The 14,407-nt window shown below is 39.7% G+C and overlaps 1 protein-coding gene across 3 annotated transcripts in view; it reads right to left on the reverse strand.

Annotated features, from left to right (window-relative positions):
- The window catches only part of SEMA4D (semaphorin 4D), a 125,175-nt gene that overhangs the window by 95,386 nt on the left and 15,382 nt on the right, over positions 1-14,407 (reverse strand). For 2 of the 3 annotated variants that reach the window (XM_063129446.1, XM_063129444.1), the window contains exon 2: positions 9,176-9,215. The gene's annotated coding sequence lies outside the window, so the exon portion shown is untranslated. Of the gene's footprint in view, positions 1-9,175; positions 9,216-14,407 lie in introns of those variants that run through there. The other variant, XM_063129445.1, reaches the window with a different exon arrangement.

The following is a 14,407-nucleotide window of genomic DNA, read 5'->3' on the forward strand; positions in this document are numbered from 1 at the left end:
TGTCAGTCTAAATTATTCCAACAGTCTTTCTAGTTTTCAAATTGTACAAATTATCCCCCCCACCCTGGTGAAAATCTTTCTCCAAGTTAAAAGGGACTTCTACACCAAGCAGGATATGACACTTTGAAAATGCGTTGAAAACTGTATGTGGGGTGTGTCCTGGGCCCCAACAGTTGTCACTACTGTTATAAACCATTTTAAAGCAGTAGTGTAGACCCTGCCTTCGATAAAGTTTGTTTGTTTCCTTTTTTCTTGCACATATGGTCATTAGCAAACACTATGGCTGGATTCACACAACAGACTAAGCCACACTCAGTTGAGTGTGAGGTTGTTTATCGAACCGTAAGTTAGCATGTTGTCTGAACCCAGGACATTTTCCACAGGGTGGCTTCTAAACCATGCAGTATAGCTTGTTAACACCCCGCCCCCCTGGCCAACTCAACAAGGAACTAAAGGTTCTCAAGATGGCTTGTTCAAGAAAAATAAGCCACACTGCATGGTTAACAAGTCACCCTATGGAAAATGTCATGGGTTTAGACAACATGCTAAGCCATGCTTCAACAAACAGCTCACAGTTCAACAACCCATACACAACCACTGAGTGTGGGTTAAAGTGTTGGGTGAACCCAGTCACTGACTTTGTTTGCATGTAATGCCAAACTATGGTGTGCTATTAAATAAATGCCTCGAGCTTGGGCAATCCTTCCTGTTTGAAGGGCTCAATTCAAAGTGCTGGTTTTGACCTTTAAAACCCTTCATGGCTTAGGCCCAGGGTACCTGATGAACCACTTGTCTGCTTATGCACATACTTGCATATTAAGGTATTTCAAAGGAGGGTCTCCCGGGAGTGCCACTGTCATCTGAGATGAGATGGGTGGCTACTAGAGAGTGGGCCTTCTTACATGTGTGTCTGCAGGATTTTTTTCTGGGGGAAGAGGGAAAAACAAAGCTACAAATTGGTATGTGATTGGAATTCGCATGCACAGCAAGTGCCGCTTCAATGCGTCTGTACATTTTCCTTGTGTCTTTGCTCATGCTCTGTTGCTTACAGTCACATTTCAGGGCATTTGGAAGCCTATGCAGAGTAGCTGGGAATTTGACAGCACTAATTCAGAAAAATAGTCAAGCTTCACGCAAGAGACAACATGAAGCAGAAAATCTTTGGATGGTTAAAAGAGATGGATGATAAGCAAAGGTCCCAGGAACAAAAGGGGGGTTGCTTCTGGAGGTGCTTGTCCCTGGCTTGGAAATTCTCCCAGGAGGCTAGTGTTCATTTTGATTTTTAAAATGCTCCTTATTTATTTATTTAAAACATTTATATCCCGCCCTATATCAATAAGATCTCAGGGCAGCGTACAGATAGTGTAGCATCATTAGGTAGTGTAGCATCCAAACAGAGCTAACCAAAATACAATCAGATGTTTGGAGAAGCCCCTGATATCCTGCTTCATCGCTTGCATCTATGGAAGCTAACGTGACTGGATGACAATGTGCGCGGTATTTTACAAGCTATTTTAATAATTAAAGCCAGCATGTACTATTGGATCCTGCTCTGGCATGCTGTGCTTTACAAGCCCATCTGGTCCTGTTTAAAGCAAATGGTGGAATAAGCCCCAACATTTGGGAGTCTTTCAAAGGGGGATCATTACTTTCACGATGCTTCTTGTGAGCGTTATTTGAAGTAGACCGAGGAAACACAGACACGGTGGGAAGAACAATGGCTACTTTGTCTATATAATAAAGTGCCCAGTGGGCAAGCTGTCTGGGGCATTTAGACTGTTGAAAATATTATTTTTCCCCTTGGTGGAAGAATTAAATTGACATCTCCCACCCACCCCACCCCAAATGAAAAGCTTAACTTATAGGACACTTAGAAAATTCAACACAAGGCACAATCCTATATATGTTTAGACAGAGAAAGGCCCTGTCTGGAGAATGCTGGGAGTTGTATGGCTTTTTCTCTGTCCAAATAGGCATTGGATTGCGCCTTAATGAAAATGAAAAAAACACTCAAGCACCACCATCTTATTTAATTGCTAATACAAAGCACCTTTAGCAAGTATCTGTAATATAAAAGGGTTTTACTTTTGTTTGGGTTTTTTTTAACTACTTGGTTTCAGAAACAAAATTTCAATCAACTCTCATAAAGATTAGATCTCAAAAAGCAAGTGTTCATCCATAAAAAGAAATTCCACAAGCTGCATGTCCCCATCTTCTGAGGTAAAGCAGGTAACTTCCTGTGTGTGTGTGTGTGTGTGTGTGTGTGTGTGTGTGTGTGTGTTTGCACCCAATCTGCACAGCTGCCCCAAAGAATGGTCATACAGGGCCGTCTTTCAGGCGATTTTGTAATACCTTTACTTTTATATTACTGTTGTTTTTATGAAATATTTAAACTACTGGGGGAATGGGGGGAAATCGAATCTGTTCACACAGGGGTTTTGTCTTACCTAACCAGCTCACAGCTGAACAAGACTGTGCTTTAAGGATAGCTTGTCCTGTTTTTGTCCTGCTTCTGTAAAATAAAAAATAGGCCCCTGAGCAAATGCAACCCACAGGACAGAACTAGGCTTGAATATGGGAAACCTCTCTTCAACATCTACCTCAACTGCAAGCTCATTGTATGGACTTAGTTAAATTGTTTTCTTTTAATAATGAAGTAATCGCCATACTGGAACAATGTGTACACTGTCATTGTGTAGAATAGGCAGATGCTTATTTTTCTGCAAATTAATAGATTAGAAAGTCATTGATACACCACCTCCCCAATCGACTACTTGCATCAACTGTACATATTTCGTTGCCTGGAGTCACATTTTATGACAATTACAAGCCTACACAGAGTAGCAGAAAATCCTGGATATCTGACTGGACAGAAAAAAAATATTGTAGTCAAGCTCCATAAAAGAGGAATCATGAACTCCAATAAAACTTTACTTGGAGTGAGGAATACAGAAAAAAACTAAAAACAAATGTGGGGGGAGGAGTAGGGAGACACACACAAAACACAGATATTTTATGCCACTGTTAATCATTATCAGGCGACTGATATCTTCACCGGAGTTGTCATAGATTTGATTCATCTTGGAAACATTAGTGAATGCTCTCTGTAGAGAGTAGCAGTGATGTCTATGGGATGTCTCTTTGACAGGGGAAGAGAAATGGGCATCACGGTTTGGGGTTCTAGACAAGCCTGGACTATTCGCTTTACTTTTCACCTAGTTATTCGCCACTTTTACAACCGTTAATGCAATACAATTCCTGCATGATGTGGGGGGGTTAGGGACTCTCTGCCCCACCCGCTATGCTGTACACATTTATGTGTGTTTCTTGGGCAAAGATTAATCCTAGATACCCTATCTGTAAAAGGGTATCTTTTACAGATACCCTATCTGTAAAAGAATCGACCACAAAGGTAACAAGAAGTGTTCTGTTAGAGAAAGCAGGATACTCCCATATCTATTTTTAAAAAATATCTATACATCACTCTAGCACAAATGCTATCATTCAAATTCTAAAGATTTTCAAAAGGATTATAAAACGTCTGAGTCTGCGAAGGATTAAGTCACATGCTGAAGCCTGCCATTTTCAACTATATTCATGGCTTTCAGGCAAAAAGATGAACAGCTGCATGATGCATTCATCATGAGAGACAAGAAATTCATTTAAATTACTTGGGGGCAGGGTGTTGTGGGTGAAAATCAGCTTCTCTGTATTCACAAAAACTATGAGCTATCAAGTAACCTGCATGGCCATGGGCATCACCAAGCTTCAGGCTACCAGTTTCTTAAATCAAAATGTTCATCCTTCTGCCAGGTAAGACTATGTGACTAAGCAACATAATAAAAGAAAGAGACATGTCCTTTCACAGTAAAGCAGACAGGACAATGACTTATTTCCTTCTACTCATACTCGTTTTATAATCCTAAAGATTCTGAGCAAAATCAAAACAACGTCCACAGACCTTCAAAAGGAATGGCAATTTTTTCTCTAACAATGCACCTTTTCCTCCATGATTTGGCCTATTTCAAACCTCTACTTTAAACTTTATTTCCCTGTATACCTGGTTAGAATATGCAAAATTAAGCATAAGAACATACAAAGTGCCATGCTGGATCAGACTAAGGTCCATCTAGTCCAGCATTCTGTCCACACAGTGGCCAAACAGCTGCCCATGGGAAACCCACAAGTAGGACATGAGAGCAACAGCACCCTCCCACCTATGTTCCCCAGCAACTGGTGTACATAGCTCTACTGACTCTGATACTGGAGACAGAATAGAAACAAGTGAAGTCATGGAGAGGGGAACAGGGATCACAATCACTGGCACATTCAGATGAAGGAGGGAAACACACTGCATGCATGTATGGTCTCAGCAGCCCTCAGCATGCAAGGTTCCGAAGCATATGGAAAATCCTATGCAAATACAGTTGAATTGGTTAAATTCAATGATGTGCTAGTGGATATAAGCTAGAGAGATGGGACTTTCTCCCTCCCCACTTTTTGCACTGCTGGAAAACCTGCTCCATAGGATTTCCCTGTGCTCTGGAGTGGATTTTAAGGCACGCAAGAGCAGTATTGGAAAGGGGAAATCAACACCCATCTCCTGGTTTTCCTGATGCTTCAGTTCAGCACAACTGTACAGAATTAAAGTTTTAACTGAATGCATGACGGTTAGGACCAGGAGGCATGATCTCATTCTGTCACCCTCCAAGCTTTCAGTATATTTGCATACTGAACATGTGAACAGCTTTTATGCTCCCCTCTTACAATCACACAAATCAGAACATATTAGTGAGTCTTAGTTAAGCCTAATCAAATGTAGTCCATTGAAGAGCCAAGTATTCCAGGGTGAAGAAGCTGTCTGAAAACAAGATAGGAACCCTAGGATACAGTAGACCCAAAAATGTTGCACTTAATAAATCGAATTATTAAATATTAAGAGAGGAATCCCCAAACCTTATGGGCCAATGGGCACATTTGGAATTTTGTGCAACTGTTGTGGGCACTCTCACAGAATGGCTACCATAGGGCACCTTGCGGATTCATAAAATGGCTGTTTAAACGTTTGCAAATCTTGTTTTAATTTTTAAAAAATCTTATGAAATAAAATAAAAATCAGAAAGGCAGGGAATCTGGCAGGCACCAAAAAGTGTGTCCAAATACACAGCTGTAATTTCAGAATAGGTTATACTTGCAAAGTTTCAAACTTATTATTCCTAGATATGCTGTTATGTGCTTGCAGAAACAACAAAACTATGCAGGAACTTGGATGATACTTTTGAAGATTCATTCACAGGATATCCCATCTCCTCCCAACCCCCATAACATTTTTACATTTATTCTTTTAAGTAGCTCTACCTGTGTGGTTAGTGTCACAGCTGCATAGGCTGAGCCCTGCTGTTAAGGGATATGTTTCAACGGCACACATATAAACCAAGGTATACTAAAATTAACACATTTAAAAATAGACAGACATATCTTAGTTACTCAGTATGTATCTGAAAGCCTTGCGTGAGCTAATACATAAACTTGTACAAACACTTCCCACAGACCCACCTGACTGAAGGCCTATAATGACTCAAAGCTTAGTACACAGGCAATTTTACTTTAATAAGAAAAAGAAAAAAGGGAGGGAGATCAGTCAGCGTTGTTTTTTTTTGCAGCCTAAAATGTTTGCTTAAAAAAAAAAAAGAGTCTTGCCTTAGTACATGCAGAAGTGATTTTCTGAAAAAGAAAGCTGTATTTCTTTTGCTTTCCAGGTTTACCCTTGCGTCAATGAGGCCTGTTGGTGCTGGGGGGTCAGAGACAGACACAGTGATTTCCCAAGGTTCTGGAAACTATGCATATGCAATTGCAGCAGTGGCTGCCAAGTGCTTGCCAAGCCTCGAGAGTGCTCAGTGGAGGCTCGCCTAGTGGGGGCGGGTGGCCGCAGTGGCGGGGTGAGCACTCGGCAATTTCATCTTTCCCTATTTTTGAGATGTCAGTGCAGTTGATTGCCTCTACCATCCTTTAGTCAACTGTTTATGGCTCCATAAGGCAGCTTGCTGGCTGTGTTTTGGCATTGTGCTAAACCATGGTTTAAAGTGATGAGAACAAGCCTAAGGCTTGCACACTGCCCCGTCCCCTCAGCTATGAAGAGGATATGAAAGCTTCTGCTTCCATTTTTGATTAACTGCAGCTTGGGTGTCACCCAAACTGGACAAAGTGTGGTTAATGTTAACTATGGGCATGTCTAAACCATAGGGTATGGAGGGAGCGGGGGGGAGGATCGCGAACTTACTGGCTTCTGCAATCCTCCCTGGGCGTCTTGATGGCCGCATGATGTCCTGGAAGGACGTTGCACCATTTAAAAAAAAAAAAAAAAAAGCTGAGAGGAGCGCACTTGCACCCCAGTGCAAAAGGTAACAAGAAATAACAACCCAACCCCGCTCCCCACCCCTGAAGGGCATGGACTGCCGCCGTGCAGCTCCATGCCCATTTCAAGTGCTCCGGTACTCACGGGGAGGATGGGACAACTCAAGAGCAGCATCCACACAGCCTGCACTCCACGGGATGGTCCTGGAACCACGGAAAAGTTGGGTTTTCCGTGGTTCCCTATATCCCAGGGAAAATCCTTGCTCGTCCCAGGTTGCTCCCGGGATCCCCTGTGCATCATGTGGACGCACAGGGACAATCCAAGGACTACCCCAGGATAAAGGGCTGGTGTAGACATTTCCTCAGAGTTGTTTTTAACAAATCAACTTCAAACTATGGGTTCTAAAGGTAGCTTTTTTTAACAACATAGTTAAGATTAATCAAAGTCGTGTGGTGTATAATGTCACATCAATTACACTTCAATCCATTTTTTCATGCTAAATTGACTTTATGGGGCATTCCAGATCTAAAAATTAGTAAGAAAATGTTTTTCTGGCAAACACAGACAGATAAAGTGATTTTTACTTTGGATTAACTGGTGGGTGCTGATGATGAGTTCTTGTCATTTTCTACCAAATATGACTTGCCAGCTTCGGTTGAATGGCAATACTTGCAACTGCAGCATTTGTTAGGATTTAGGTTTGGCTCAGCCACTTTTACAGCATCAGAGTCTCTGCCATTATTCGAAGCACTTATTGAGGCTGGTCAGGCTAAGTGACCCGTGATCCATGTCTATAAATATTTGTTATTGGTGCATAAATACGATATACAGGATTTTAAGCAGGAATGGAATAGGAAATTGGAATGTCCCATTCTGCCTAATAAGTGGATTGATTGCCTGTCATGACTGTGGATCGTAGACTGTGTCTTATTCAGCAAAAACTTGTGTTTCATATTGGTTGGAAACCACAATGTTTCTTTAGTAAGTGGTTGTCTAATTCAGCTAATTGCTGGCAATGCAATGCAGCTAATGCTTCTTTTAAACCTCTGTTTTGGCTATGTTGTTGCTTCATTTTGCGAGAACTAGCTGCTTTTTATGGAAGAAGATTATTATATGGATAACGTTTTTTACTGTAGCATTAATATTTGCTAATTTACACGGACTAATAAATTATTTATCTGCTTCATGGAGATTAGTGAATGGTCCGCATAACTAGATTCTCCACACCCTTTTGATTGCTAAAGAATTGGTGTTAGAACACCAGAAGAATAAAAGCTCACCTCCTATAATGCAATGAATTTCAGACCTTACAATGCTTTCAAATATTTGAATGGGTGGCATATAGATGCCACTTTCAAATGAATTCTTATTTAGATATCTGGTCCGCTTTTGTTGAAGCCTAGGTATCATTGCTAGAAAGTTGTATTTTCTCATATATATATATATATATATATATATACACACATACATAGAGAGAGAGACACACACACACACACTCCATATGTATTCATTGCTATGAATATATACAAATTCAACTAAAAAATAAAAAATAAATAAAAAAGATCGAAGTTAAGGGTTTGCCCAACAAGTTAAACTGCAATTAATGGAAGCAGAAACTTCCAAATTCCTCTTCACAGCCACACCAGAGGAGAAGAGTGTGCAAGCCTAAGATTTTAGCATTGAGCATGACGTCTGAATACAGTCACTGAGACCACTGAATTCTTCTTTTTTGACAGCGGAGGTGGGTGGTTAAAAATAATTGATTAACTGAGAATAAGAAACATCTTATTCAAGGAACGATGTGCAGATAAAGTAAAAATAAATAAATAACGTGCACTGGATGCGTAATGTCAATATGCTGTTACTGAAACTTTGGTCCATATAAACCCAACTGTTCCACAAGACAATTTAGCCGTCACATTTTTTGTGTTTAGCCTATGCACCTTTTCTCCTGAACAGGTCAATAAGGCTTACTCCCAGTTAAGTATGTACAGTATTCCAGCTTTAAGATGGTTAAAAACCAAGCCTTTTTTATGCAGCTTAGAGGCAAGAATGAAAATCAAAAATTTCTAAAAGAAGTCACACCATGACTACTGTGAACTAGAATGTATCTAAATTATATCCTTGATTTGCATATGGTTGCCTGCTTCTTAGGCCTGTTCTGGTTCCTCTAAAAGAGGAATCACGTCCTGCAATGTCTCTACTCAAGCAGAATTATGCAAATACCCATGCTTTCAGTTTCTTGTACAGTAAAAAAATTGTATGGGCTCACAGTATTCTTTACACTGTCTGAAGTGAAAGCTTTCCCTGGTTCTAGGCAACAGTAAGGGATTTGCTGTCAAGTGGAAAGTCCTCGGAGAAAAGAATGACCGCATTCTAAAGCCTGCCACATTTTAAATCCCATGCAGCCTAAACTGGATTTAGGATCAATATGACTTTCTTTTCAGCAAAACAAATCCAATACTGGAAAGAAAGGGCAAACACACAATGTGACTTTAAGGGCATTGGTAATATGCGTAAGCTGTTCAAATTATTATGTGAAATCTGGTAAACCATTTTAAATTTAAATCAATAATTTAAAGTTAACAAAACAATGGCTGTATATCAAGACTTACCAATCCAAAGTACATTTACTAGGGAGAAAAAGCCTCATTGAGTTCATGTTGTATTTCTTGCAAGGGAGTATATTTAGGACCACAGTCTAATGGCCTGATCCTATGCATATTTACACAGAAGACCCGTCGAGTTCAATGCACAAAGTAAGTGTGCATAGACTGTAGGCTAAATCTTGCATAGGGAAGAAACCATTAAGCAACTCACCATGTAGGTCAGAAGACACTTGATGGGATTTACTGTATTCCTGTAAGGAAGGAAATAAAGAGTTTAATTGGTCTTCATTCTGTCAATTTTTCCTTCTACGTGCCATATCACAATTACTCTATTTCTGGCTGAAAATGATTCCTTGGGACTCCCACTGGAAGTAGTCAATGTCAGTCCCTAATCACTTGCAGGAAAGGTGAGTGATGGGAAGCACTTTCACCTTTTCCCTTGGGTAAGCACACTGGCTCTATGACATGGAACTACGTGTCTAGAATTCAAATGAATGCTTAACATCAATTTCGCCCTAGGAATGAAAACAGGAGGTCAACAGGCAATAAGAGAAAATCCTACATTGCATTTATAAGACTGCTCACCATTTTAAGCTAGTTAGCAAGGATTGCCCAAATCCATGCTAATACACATAAATAATATACACAATTACAGAGAAAAACACTGTCTGAGGCACAGCAAATGCCAGTTATGTTTCCCATCTGGTTAGTACATTGTTCCCATGAATGCTGGAATTTGTGTAAGATTCTGAACAATGGGGGACATTTTAAAAAGATTACACTGTGGGCAAACATTTGATGCACTTTCTCAAAAAAACTTAGTAAAAGATACAATTATATCACTGCCAAAATAGTTGTATTTGTACATACTTGTACATAACATGAAATATATATATTTCAAATTCCTAATCTCCAGTATCTCTTGTTAGGTGTGACCGATATACAGAGCCAAGTAAGTTCAGATGAGTAGGACCAGCACAAGATTTTTTGGCAACCTAGTAATTTGACATCAGCCAGTCCTCTGAATAAACAATTATATTACAGATGACCAACTAATTCCTTTAAATTCACAGTAAACTCAATAACAAATTTTTGCAAACTACTGCATATTGCCTGAAATCAAGACTCTGAGGGAAAATCTGCTTCTCAATTTTTAGTTTGCAGACAAAATACCAAAAAAAAATTTTTTTTTGCTTCTGTGGAGACATAACATTGCGCAATCGCATCTTGCAACCATGTTTAAAAGACTGGGAGCAGGCTGTTCATTCATGTGCTTCATTCCCTCTCCCACACAAATCCTCCCCATCTCTTTCCTTGGCCGGATCTAGACTACTGCTTTAAAGCGCTTTTTAACAGTTATAAAGCGCTTTAACTGCTTTAAAGCGCTATAAAACTGTTATAAAGCGCTTTAAAGCAATAGTGTAGATCCGGCCCTAGTCAGTTGATCATGATTTAGCACTGACACTAACAATGGTTACTGCTACCAGATTAGCTTTTAACCCAAGTTTGAAACTAGGTTCCAGAGTTAGTTGCAGTTAAACCTTGTTAGCATTATTGGTTAGTGCTGTGCAGTCATAATGCTATTTATTTGGTCTGACAAGAGAAATGGATTTGTTAAGAGACTGGCATAGTTATGAGGTCATCAGTGATCTGCCTATACTGAGCCTAAGCCTTCTCAAAATAATCTTCTACTGGTTTTAATATAAGGTATTTGATCAATTATTTGCAATGTTGATTTAATGTACCAAAAATGATCTAATTCATTCTTAGTGATAGCATAAACTTCCAGTAGTATTTGACAGGAATTATTCACTTAAATAAACGCATCTTACTTTTGCCTAAACTAGATGGTGTGGATCTTGGCAAACAACTACCTTATCTCACATACCATGTTTGTGAACTGCAAAGATGGACAACGATTAGAAAAACAAGACATACAGAAAGAGAAAAATATGCCTTATTACTCTAGCACTGTTCTTAAGCTCTTCCATGGGATATCATAACTATTTCCCCCCTATAATACTCTGTTAAAAGGAAAAATAAATGCAATATATTTTGATGAAAAAATTTAAAGGACACAGAGAGGTTCTTTCATTAGCAAACATCAAATAATAAAATGTGCACGACAGGGACAGTGCATCACTAAATATAACCAATGACCTCAAATGAGAGGGTGATTGGGGAAGACACAAGCGTCAGCCCAAAATTTGCAATGAGCAACTGTCTTGTCTCAAACCTGGCTTAGTTTGAGACAAGACATATGAATGTGTCAAATTTGTGCAAGTGACCAAACACAATTTCTCATAAATTTGACAACAGAGTAGAAAACATTGTCAGCATGCTATAAAGTGAGTCTGCATTCATTTCACAAATAAATTGAGTACATGCTGGCAGAACTGAGGGAACTTGTAGAGAAAAACAAAACCCATTACTGTACTTGTCTATAAGCCTGCATTATACTAGTTCAGGCTATCTGTCAATCTGGCCCTGTACTGAGAGTCTTCTCGGAATCTCAAGCAGACGTTTCTAACAAGAGATGCCCAGTCTTGAACCTTGTAGCACCCAATTTCAATGGGAAATACCATCATTTATTTTCTGAGGCAATTCAATGTGAGGCGGGGAAAGCTACCATCCCTACACAAGAAGGGTAACACAGAAACATGGCTGAAAAACACTAACTACTCTGGAATAACAACTTTCTGAATCTTGTATAAGCAAACATCAAGACTTACAGTTATGGTAAGACTTAGAGCTGTAAGGAACAGGAGTGTTATCTGTAAAGTTTTCAATTAACAGGGCCCTATTTTGCTACATACTCCCTGTTTTAAAGAAATCTGTGTATCCCCTAAAGTGTTACGTTAACCATCTTTTATCTACAATAAGGAGGCAATCATAAACATCTTTGATATTTTACACTTGGCAGATACAGAGTTGGCATACTGGCATATTGACCGGTGCAGTCAAATAATGTCAATCATTCCAAGAATGCCACTATGAAGATGACACCTTACCTTTTTTTAAGTGTTTATTATGTTGTCATTTCTTAGTCAGGCCAGGTTGCCACATTAGCCCTGCAATAGTCAGGAGCCTCCAAACAGGTGCACAAGCAGGCATCAGTAGCAAAGGCCACTGCCTAGGGAGTGAGCAGTTGAGCAATCAATCTAAGGCCAGGTAGATTAAGGTTCAGAACTTCAAGTCATCAATGAAGTTCTTTGGGTGACATTGGGCTAGTCATACACTCTCAGCCTAACTTACTTCACAGAGTTGTTGGGAGGATAAAATGCAGAGGAACTATATATACCATCTAAACTCCTTCGGGGAATAGAAGTGTAATGAAATAACTAATTCGTTTAAGGTGCTCAACTCCCAGTTGTAGGACTGTTTTCTGTCTAAACATGTGTAGGATTGCACACCTTGCCTTTTTAAAAAAGTCATCATCTCTCAATAATACATTATTTGTTCACTTTTTTAAAAAAAATGGCATAGTTATCAAGCCATTTGATGATTATTTTCTTTGTTCTTCTCATAATGTTAATGCTTTAAAAATATTTGATCCATCAACTTAACAAATCGTTGTGGACTGGTCAATTGCTTAACTCTAGACCAAAACAGAAAAATCATGACCCAAAAGTGGCTTGTTTTTCCCAGTTCTATGGCCATTTATAAGCCCTCCCCTTCTTCTTTTATCCAACTCTCTCAAACTACTATGCTGATCATTGAAATAGGATTTTGAGTGCTTGAATTCCAGGCTTTTGGTTTAACTATTTTGTCTGCCTGCCAGAAAGCTAAGCAGAGCATTAAGGTCAAAGTCCAGAGGCTCTATATAACAAAGATTTAAGTAGAATTAATGACATTTGATGTCTATGTACTACAGCTTCAGTACTGAAAACATGAAAATGAGTAATTTAATTCTAATGAACACTCCTCTGTTAGTTACATTAATGGAAGCAAACAAAACTCCTTTCCTTCCTCTCTCCCTCCTACATTCAGCATATATACTGAAATCTCTACTATGTCTCAATCCTATACTCACTTATTGGCACAAGGACAATACAGTACAAGATCAAGCAATAGACTCCCAGCACTGGCACAAGGAGACATTTCAGACACAGCCAAAAGATTTGTCAAGGAAGGACAAGCTGCCAGTGCCACTCTACACATCATCTAAAGGGCTCAGAATATCCCAACCCCAGCACCAATGGATCACTGTGTCAGTGAAAAGCTGCAGCAAAATGGCCTTCAGTTTTGTGTTTTGTTTTTTAAAAAAGGCCAGCCCTAGAACTAAGCTAGACAACTTCATGCAGGTTCCAATTTTAGCTATTTCAGAAAAAGTCTCTGCTTGCTTTAATTTTAAAAAGTCATAAACTGGAATTTTAAAACATGCACTCCTATTGAAAGCCAGCTCTATTCTGCAATGGCACATTTCCACAAGATCCTTATAGCAAACTGGTCAACCATCTGCGTATTATAGATGTACAAGTGGGTTCCACAATAATTCAAGCTGGATGGGAAAGGACCAGTGAAAGGACACTGGAACACTGGGGAGAGGGAGAGGGAAGGAGGAAAGAGCCCATGCTGGATGGGAGAACACCACTGGAAAGTGGGGGGGGGGGGAGAGACTGCAGGTGTTGCATAGCTTTTGGTTGGCTCCAAACACTTAAAAAGCCAGGCAAACCCTAGTTTTACTGTCTACAGAAACAGTCAAAGACAAAATATCCAGCCTTACAAAGTAATAGCGCACACTGGAGGACTATGGATCCAGCGGGGACCTGCCGCTGGTGGTGAGCATTGTTGTACTTCCGGTGGCAAAACCCCAAACGACCAGAAATGCAAGTTTCTGGAAGGCACTACCTGCTTTTTTCCAGAAATTTGCATTTCCGGTTGTTTGAGGACCTCTCATCCCCCAACCTGCTGCAAAGTGCTTGAGATATTGTAGGCTTGATAGTGTAGCAGTGAGCTCTAACAGATGATACAGAGGTCCAGGGGGAGCAGGGTGCAAGAACATGACAGAAAATTACAAAAGTAGTCCTGAGGCCTGAGCATCCCTGCACCTTGATCAGAGTTCTTTGACTCCGAGTCCAAATTAAATACTACTTCATTCTTGCTCTTTTGTTCATGGCTCAGGGCTAACTTGTACTTATACAAAAATCAAATGAAACTAAACTTTTGTACAACATAAGGTGCCTGTAGCAATAGTTTGTTTCATAATCTTCTAAAAATATTTTTTCAGTAAAGTAATAAAAATAACTGGCATTCTATTGCATATGATATAAGCTGCACCAGAAAAGTGGCCAGAACCATGCAGCCAGAGGGTGGCAAAGCTAATAAAGTTAGAAATTAAAAAACAAAAGGCATTTACTGCTGTTTGAAAGTCCTCTTCCTCTGCCCCATGTCCTATAGAAGGTTCCAACACAGGAAAGTATTACAAAAAGTCTCAGAGGAA

Source organism: Elgaria multicarinata, chromosome 6 (genome assembly GCF_023053635.1).
Source record: "Elgaria multicarinata webbii isolate HBS135686 ecotype San Diego chromosome 6, rElgMul1.1.pri, whole genome shotgun sequence".
In the NCBI taxonomy this organism is placed as follows: Eukaryota; Metazoa; Chordata; class Lepidosauria; order Squamata; family Anguidae; genus Elgaria; species Elgaria multicarinata.